The sequence below is a fragment of the Oratosquilla oratoria genome, chromosome 39, assembly GCF_046742065.1.
Source record: "Oratosquilla oratoria isolate Oo_2021 chromosome 39, ASM4674206v1, whole genome shotgun sequence".
NCBI lineage: Eukaryota > Metazoa > Arthropoda > Malacostraca > Stomatopoda > Squillidae > Oratosquilla > Oratosquilla oratoria.
Genome location: NC_134815.1, coordinates 33,697,052 through 33,707,402, shown reverse-complemented (window position 1 = coordinate 33,707,402; position 10,351 = coordinate 33,697,052).

The following is a 10,351-nucleotide window of genomic DNA, read 5'->3' as shown; positions in this document are numbered from 1 at the left end:
AGTATCAATAAAAGTCAAGGCTAAACAATCAATGGTATTGGAACAGATCTGACAAATCCATGTTTCACTCATGGCATGTTTTATGTGGCTGTTTCAAGGACTGGAACTTCAAAAAATCTCTACATTTTAGCCAATCAATAAAAGACAAGAAATGTTGTTTACCCTGAAGTTTTTCATTAGGGGAAAGAATGAGCATTTAACTATATACCCTTATTAGGTTAAAAAAGAAACATTTAAACTTTGAATTGCTATTTTACAAATACTGTCATAAATAAAAAAGAAAATGATCGATTTTGATTTGTTATTTTTGCAAAATTGATTTACAAGCAAAAAAAGAACAAAATTTAATTTTGAATTCATACATTAGAAAAATACGGTCTTCACATTTTTCATGCGTTACATTTACCATTGAGTTATATTGATACGTGTAACTTTTCTCCACAAATTCTATCAAAATTAAAACAATCAGCATTTGCCCGCAGCAACAGGATAAAGGCAAAAAATTATAATGTAATTTTGAATTGATACATTTAAAAAATACTGTTTTCACATTTTTCGTGCGTTACATTTTCCATTAAGTTATATTGATACGTGTAACTTTTCTCCGCAAATTCTATCGGAATCAAAATAATGAGCATTTGGCTAGTATATATATATATATATATATATATATATATATATATATATATATGCGTGTTTGTGTGTGTGTGTGTGTGTGTATACACACACACACACACATATATATATATACTATATATATATATGTATATATATATATATATATATATATATATATGTATGTATGTATGTATGTATACGTATTTATACATATGTATATGTATATATATTTATATATATATATATATATATATATATATATATATATAAATTAAAAATCACGATGCACTTTAATTCGAAGCCATCAAAGGCCGACATGCAGAAATTGATGGCTTAGAATTAAAGTGCATTGTAGTTGTTAAAATGTATCTCTAATCACTGGGACCCATTCAGTGTTGCACATATGTGTATATATATACATATATATATATATATATATATATATATATATATATATTTATATATGGATATATATATATATATATTCATATACATATATGTATGTATATATATACATATATATACATATATGTATATATATATATATATATATATATATATATATGTGTGTGTGTGTGCGTGTGTGTGTGTGTGTGTCTGTGTGTGTGTGTGTGTGTGTGTGTGTGTGTGTGTGTGTGTGTGTGTGTGTGTGTGTGTGTGTGTGTGTGTGTGTGTGTGTGTGTGTGTGTGTGTGTGTGTGTGTATGTGTGTGAGCGTGTGCCTGTATGTGTGTAAGTGTTTGTGTATATATATATACATATATATATATACATACACACGCACACACACACACACACAATGTGTATATATATAAATATATGTATATATATATAATTACATATATATATATATATACATATTTACATATGTATATATATATATACATATATATATATATTGATTTATTGATTTATCAACTTATATATAAAACTGTGTATATCTATGTCAGAACACTCTATTGAACTCGATATCCCTTGGCAATATATGTAACGAAACTAAATTGCCTTCAGACCTGAATAGGTTAAAGCATACTAGCTGCCTTGTAGCCTCGTAGACCCCAACGACGGAGATACCGTGGGCAAACAGTGAATGCCAACTATGCAACAGCAGCCACGAATTCAATGAGACAGTAATTATGCCATCGACGGTCACGCAGACCGTCGCTCGCTTTAACAGTATGGGAGTCCTCTGGCTCTACAGAAACGAGTTCAAACGCTTCAATGTTCTGAATAATGTGCCCTTCCCTGTGTTTGCTGTCTGGAACGAAGCTATCAAAGGGCTGTAAGGGTCAGGGAAGAGAATTAAAGCATTGAAGTGGTGTTCTGTCGAATGTTGCTCTTTGCCAAAGGTTCCTGATTAGGGTCTTTGGGTTCATAATCGTCTTCAGAATATTCCAGGAGCATCATTTATCCAAACCAGTGAGGGAGATTGTGGACGCCAGGCGTTGTTATTCCGTGTTAAGGTGATCTCTAGTAGCCTAAGACATAGTATTACATAAGTGAGTGGTGTCTGAAAAAAAAAAGTTAGTAACTACTATTTTAGGCTTTCCTCAATTATAACTCCTCTTATGCTTTAGATTATTTAAAGTTTTATTGATTTTGATAAGAGAAAAAGACTTGTAAATCCTTGTATTCAATGCAGTGTTCTTAACAATTCTATTTTTATAAACCTTTATTTCCAGCTCAGGATCTGACTTGAAACTATAAGTTATTATGAAAGTATTATCCCCCAATCCTGTTAAATATAATTGTGTAATTCATCTTACAAGCTCCTTACCGGTCATTATCTGCACGGAAAGCCATTATATGTCCAAAACAATGTTGACGTACGCCATTACGAAATTTCCTTTGTTCCATTGCATTTCTGTCACTTTTCTATCATAAAGTTTCCTACTATATCAGGTAGTCTTTCAGTTACCCTCTTTTTTTTAAGATAGACAATTAATATATATATACACATATATATATATATATATATATATATATATATATTGTGACGACTAGAGGAAGAGCCAGGTTCAAAATACTCTGAGTTCTAATAAAAGATTAATTATTTCTTTCAAACAGAAGAAAAAAAAAAAGATCGAAAGATAGAGGTCGCCAAGCGAGCACAAAGTTACAAAAGTTTCGATACACGGAAATGTTCACAATATCAAAAGATTTGACAAAACAAAATATATAAGAACAAGACAATGAGTTCTTTAGAACATACACGGCTAAAGTCGCCAGGACATATGTAAACATATAAATTGTCGAAAAATAAATATATCGACTTTAAAAATACAGTCTTTACAAAGACATACGTAAATATGCAAAGTCGAAAAATAACAACGACTTGCAAAGAATAGAGTCCTATAAAGACATTCGTAAATACACAAAGTCGAAGAAATATATCGACTATCAAAATAGGAATACTAAGTCCTACAAAAGGCTCACGTAAATATACAAAGTCGAGAAATTCAACGACTTATGATACAAAATCTAAGTCCAGCAAAACTGGAAATTTTAAGTATAAGGCCAGACAAAGAAAGAGAGGGGTAAGCAGGGACTCCGTGTAAAAGAACAGATTCGATCTAGACAGTTATTCGACTAATATATATATATATATATACTTTCCCGCGAGCCAACAAAAAAGCTTCCAAATGTCGTCAGAGGCAATGAACATCAAGGATTTAGAATATATCCATGGACATATTCTTTACAAAAATGGGCATACAAATAATATATAATAATGTTACCTTATCAATCTTAGATACAAGAAGAAACTTAAAGGTTTGTATATCAAAGTCTACATTAATACATACGTAAATGGAAGCCAAAAACTACGCTCCCACGCAATTTTTAGTCAGAACGAGCGCGGACAGGTGCATTCTTGTTTTCCCACACTAATGCAAGCGATATCCGAAACCGAGAAAAATTGCAATTTCCCAAGTATTACGTAAATCAGTTCCTAACATTGACAAAATAGGTCCATAAGATAATACACATACATAAATCCATGCAATGAATGAAGCACGTTGACAAAGCAAAAGAAAAAATAAATACGTATATAAAGGTAGCAGTACTAAAAATTAACTTTCTCGTACGTCGCGCTGACGGTTGCGAGCAAGGTTCTCGTAATGAGGAAGATCGTGGGAAAGCCGGCATATCTCACACCTTGCCGAAGTCTACATAAGTACACACGTGCACATAGACCTATATTCACGTATATACGTAAATATCAATTCTTGACGTTCGACGGGTCTATAGTCGTAACTATATACATATACATACATATATATATATATGTATATATGCATATATACATATATATATATTCATATATATATGCAAATATATATATATATGAATATATATATATACATATATATATATATATAATACCCGGAATGAATTCCTGTCTACCCCGTCATAAATCTTTTCCAATTCCATAAAGACCCAAAAAATATCCTTACCTTTTCCTAAAGGTTTCTTACATGTCTGCCTTACACAAAAATCTGATCCACACAACCCCTACCTTATAGTGACTGGCACGGAAGGAGCCAAAATTAAATGAAAAATACCACCCGATGCAATACACAGGATGGTTACATTTTTATTCCAATATCAGTAGTTTGTATAAAAAAAATTGTATACATGACATTTTCTAACTATAAACATAGACAGTATTCATCTTGTCACGAAGTATACATCTACTACTCTGTGGGATTGACACATACATTGAGAGAGTCGTAAGCTATCAACATAATTTTTTTTCTGTTATTACTATGGCAGTCACCTACAGACATTTCAAGAACAATTGTTTACCCCGACTTGAAGAGCGGGAGAAGGGTGGAAGGAATGCAGGGAAGGGAGGATATGGGTACACAATAAAGTGGCGGGAAAGTGGTCATTATACATTTTCCCTCGAGGCAATACTTCCTAAACAAGTTACGAGTTGTTAACGAGGCGCGGTAAATATTTTTTGCTATTACTGGTTTGCTTATTTCCTCCTCTATCTATCTATTCATTTATCTATTTGAATATTTATTTGTTTATTTACAGATTCATTCCTGAAATCTTTTTCTAATTTTCTTTTAATTCAGCTAAGCTGCCGACCTTATACAGGGAGGTTTTTCTTATCCGTGTGAAGTACGTTTCTTATATGTGAAATGAATGTCTCACGCAAAACTGAACAAAGTCCAAAAGTTTTCGTTTTATCAATGGTTTTCCTTTTACTGACTAACTTGAGCCTCCCCTTGTCGACCACGATACTACATTTTTTTTTTTTTTTCTTTTTTTTTTTTCCTACTTTCATAGTCATCCTCCAGAGCTCAGAAACTGGACATCTTTATCCTAAGGAGACCACACAATATTACATATTTTGAATTGTCTCTCCTATTTTCGGTACAAATATCATTTGCAAGAATTGACGAGTAGTCTACCCTTGTTTCTGTCCATTGGAGGTCCTTAACTTTCTTTCTCTTAGTTCTTTCTTTCACTTGTCTAAGACATTCAACAGAGGAATATCAAGGTCATTTCACTACATCGGTTCTTGACTATAAAATTTTAGTAAAAATATTCTGAATGCATATACATGCATACATACATACATACATACATACATACATACATACATACATACATACATACATACATACATACATACATACATACATACATACATACATACATACATACATACATACATACATACATACATACATACATGCATACATACATACATACGCACATACATACATACATACATACATACATACATACATACATACATACATACATACATACATACATACATACATACATACATACACACATGTATACATACATATGTACATACATGCATAATTCATATGTACATACACATGCATACATATATACATACATACATACATACACACATATATACATACATACATACATACATACATACATACATACATACATACATACATACATACATACATACACACATACATACATACATACATACATACATACATACATACATACATACATACATACATACATACACACATTCATACATACATACATACATACATACATACATACATACATACATACATACATACATACATACATACATACATACATACATAAAACCCCTTTTCTTCTGACGAGACTTCCAATATTCTATTTTGGGCAACATAAAGCGATGTATGTATGTATGTATGTATGTATGTATGTATGTATGTATGTATGTATGTATGTATGTATGTATGTATGTATGTATGTATGTATGTATGTATGTATGTATGTATGTATGTATTTATTTATGTATGTATGTATGTATGTATGTATGTATGTATGTATGTATGTATGTATGTATGTATGTATGTATGTATGTATGTATGTATGTATGTATGTATGTATGTATGTGTGTATGTATGTGTGTATGTTTGTATGTATGTATGTATGTATGTATGTATGTATGTATGTATGTATGTATGTATGTATGTATGTATGTATGTATGTATGTATGTATGTATGTATGTATGTATGTATGTATGTATGCATGTATATATGTATATATTCATGTGTATGTATGTATGTATGTATGTATGTATGTATGTATGTATGTATGTATGTATGTATGTATGTATGTATGTATGTATGTATGTATGTATGTATGTATGTATGTATGTATGTATGTATGTATGTATGTATGTATGTATGTATGTATGTATGTATGTATGTATGTATATGTCACTACTTCTTATCCCCTGTGATAGTAAAGTAGTGCGGAGGTAGGGGTGGGGTCTGCCACTGTGATTCCCATGCGAGTCATAAAAGGTGACATGTTGGACGGAGTGATGGGACTTGATAGGACTAGAGATCCTGCTCTTTGCATATTCATCCTACGAGAAGTCAAGGCATAAGAGAGACTGCCAGGAGAACACCAGCCAGGATCCTAAATTTTGTGTCATTATGAGTTTGTGGTTAGGGTGCAAATGGGATAAAGGGAAGAAACTGGAATTATGTTTGTGAGAAGGAAGACGAAAGTGTTAGCGTTAAGTAAAATTAAGTAGAAAGGGAGGGTGATTTTGAGTTTGGGAAATTTTTGGAGAAAATTTTGGGAGTGATAAGGGGGCAACAGAAGGAATGAGTAGCTCTGCTGGTAAGTGATGAGACAGGAAAGTGGATGGTGGAGTGGAGGAAAGTGTCTTAAATGCTAATGTGGGTGAAGGTGGAACTGGAATGGCGGATGTTTTTCTGAGTGTATTTGACCTGATTGAGAGAAAAGTGAAGAGGAAAGGGAAACTTATTGGATAGTTTAAAATTATTTTCAGATGTTTAGGAGGAATGTAAATTTGATGGCGTTGGAAGATCTCAACACTAGAATAGGGTACGAGCCAATAAAGGAAGTATTAGTGAAGATATGATGTTGAAGATATATTTGGAAAGGGATTTGATGATAGCGAACAGGGTGTTTAAGAAGAGAACCAAGCATAAGTATACATGGGAAAGGGTGGTGGACGGAAGGCTAACTGATAGGGCATTGATGGATTATGTAATGGTATCAACAGAAAATGTAGGAAATTTTCTGAAGGCTCATGTCTTCTGAAAGTTGTTGAATGTGGAAGAGAATAGGAAAGGATTAACTGTGGTAGTGGGAGGAGCTAGGAAAATGACCATGATGGAGAAAGAAAATTGCAGGGATATAAGAAAAGATGAGGTACAAAGTGTATTGAAAATAATGAAAACTGGTAGGACAATTGAGGCTAGATAGATGTCGTGCGGAGAGAGTGAAGAGAAACGTGAGTCGAGTCAGTTGTTGTTTGCTGACAAACTGCTCTTGTGGCTGAGTAAGAGAAGGGTTTAAGGCAGTTATTGACAGCGTTTGGGAGATTATGTGATCGGAGGAAGTTGAAAGTAAATGTAGGTAAAAACAGTAGGCTGGAGATAAGTCTTAAAAGAGAGATGTTAGAGGAAGTGGATATTTTACGTTTATGGACACATATAGCAGGAAATGGATGAGTAGGGTGGAGGTAGACTGTAAGGGAATTAAGTAAATGTCTCGTAGGAATGAGAAGTGTTATGAGAAATAAATATCTGGAAATTAATATAAAGAGAAGATTATATGAAGGGGTGGTTTTGCCTAACATATTATATGGGACAAAGACCTGGAATTTAAGTGAGACAGAAAGGAGGAATTCAAATGTGTTTAAGATGAAGGGTTTGAAAAATATGAGAAATATGGTGGGTGATTACAAGGATGAATAGGGTGAGAAATGAAGGGGGGTGAGGAGGAGAGCGGTGGTGGAAAAGGAGATGACTGATAGGGTTGATCAAAGAATGTTGTGATGGTTTGGACACATAGAAAGAATGAATGAGGAGAGATTAGCAAACGAGTGTGGAATACAGAAGTGGATGGAATGAACTTGAGGGGGAAAGCAAGAATAAGATGGGTGGATGGGAATGAAGGAGTCTTAAGTAAAAAGAGAATGTCTTTTGAACAGTGTGAGTGGAGAATGATTATCCATGGGCTGTAAATTGTCACGGCTCGATTTTTTTTTTTCCATTTTCGCGTGAGGGAACAAGGAGAGAGGGTCGTTATGTAAATGAGGCGGCTGGTTCTGCTGTGGATGTGCTGTGTTTTACTGTATTGCTTATGACCCTGGCAGGAGGCAGGAGACAGGGATGACCATTCATCCATGAGACACTAATAAAACTGGGAAACAAACGGATGACGAATGAGACTAGGGTGGGTGGAGATGGATGCACGCTTTGGCTCGCTACTCTCCTCAAAAGGGGGAAGAATCCTTTGGTACGTAGATAGGCAGATAGTTCCCAAAAGAAACACCGTAATCTACTGTCCATCTGAACCTGAAACACTATAAGTAGTTGGTATTACGTTGATCAATATATATGTCCATCGCAACCTGGTAATATCTTATACACTTGTCCGTACGATGCTCATCTCTGCCTGGGTGCCCTGTTGAAAACAAATGATAAATGAACGCCCAACATATCTAATAGCACTTTTCACAAGATTATTCTATTTGTTTTTTTCCATGGAATCATCGTGCCAGGTAGTACTGTAATTCCCATGTCTGGTTGTGCCAAGCTATTCTATTCGTTCCCATGGTAACAAAGGGATTAAGGGTAACAAGGAATGAGCCATTAATTATGTGGTGGTTGATTGCAATTATAATCTATTCATGGCCTATTTAGAAGAAGGTTAAAAAGCCTAAGCCAGGCTCGGAGCTGCGGCCGAAGCCCTCACATTTTCACGTAAAGTAGGTAGCTGTCACTGCTGGGCATTGGTGAGAAATGCGGGATTCGAACCCACAACTAAGCAAATGCGAGATCAACACATTTCCGATTTTGCCCCACGAGTATATTACGCTCATCTAAGAACCCACGCCTGTATATTTTGTCTGCCTATCACTACTTCTGACCCAGGTCAGTGGACAAGATACAGGAATGACCCGTCATCCAGGAGGTGCCAAGAAAAGAAGGAAGAAAGAGGGTAGAGCGGAGTGGAGTATGTAGGGGATGGAATGGGTGGGAGTGATTTCTATGCCTTTGTTTTTTGGCTACCTTCATTGTAATGGGGAAAAAGCCTTTGGTATATGTATGTATGTACCAATAGGAAATTTTATTTATCTAAAGGAACCTCTCACGACTTTCAAGGGATAGACTATATCAGTTAGACTGTAGAATTCGGGTCTGATTTCATATCTATTTTTGGTCGTCACTAGATTTGGCCCACACAGTTGAACGAGCTTCTCACTCTCGAGAGAATTAAAACCTACTGTACATGTTCAAGGCTTCAAGCGACGAGAACGTTGGAATGTACCCATTTGCTACTGCGACAATATTACTGACGGTATATGCCACTACACGACCTTTCTCTTGTACATAATGGGAAAACAAGATCAAATTTTAGAGCTGAGAAATGTCTCCATGATTTCTATTCCTGTCGGGGAGTTTTCTCCACGAATATGAAACGCTCAGTGTTTCCTTCAACGGTTTTGATTTGGTTGGCGACAAAGGGTTCTATTCAAAGTAGAGAAAGATCCTGTGTGTTGTAAAGACACAGGGCAGCCTTGCTTTACCTTCGGCTCCTTTTGCTCGGGTGTGTGTGTGGGTGGGTGGGGTGGGGGGGCTCTCTTAATCCAAGTAAAATTACATGACAATAGGCAGAACAAAATTCTAAAAGTCACATAAAGATTACGAAGCTTAATCATAATATTTTGACGAGAAGACGTGTATGTGTGTGTGTGTGTGTGTGTGTGTGTGTGTGTGTGTGTGTGTGTGTGTGTGTGTGTGTGTGTGTGTGTGTGTGTGTGTGTGTGTGTGTGTGTGTGTGTGTGTGTGTGTGTGTGTGTGTGTGTGTGTGTGTGTGTGTGTGTGTGTGTGTGTGTGTGTGTGAGTGAGTGTGTGTGCGTGCGTGTGTGTGTGTTTGTGTGTGTGTGTGTGTGTGTGTGTGTGTGTGTGTGTGTGTGTGTGTGTGTGTGTGTGTGTGTGTGTGCGTGTGTGTGTGTGCGTGTGTGTGTGTGTGTGTGTGTGTGTGTGTGTGTGTGTGTGTGTGTGTGTGTGTGTGTGTGTGTGTGTGTGTGTGTGTGTGTGTGTGTGTGTGTGTGTGTGTGTGCGTGTGTGTGAGTGTATGTGTTTGTGTTTATATGCATGTGAGTGTGTGAATATAACCCCTTCTCTATTTCTCTATACACAAAGAGAAATATTTGCTTTTCTCTGTACATAGACCT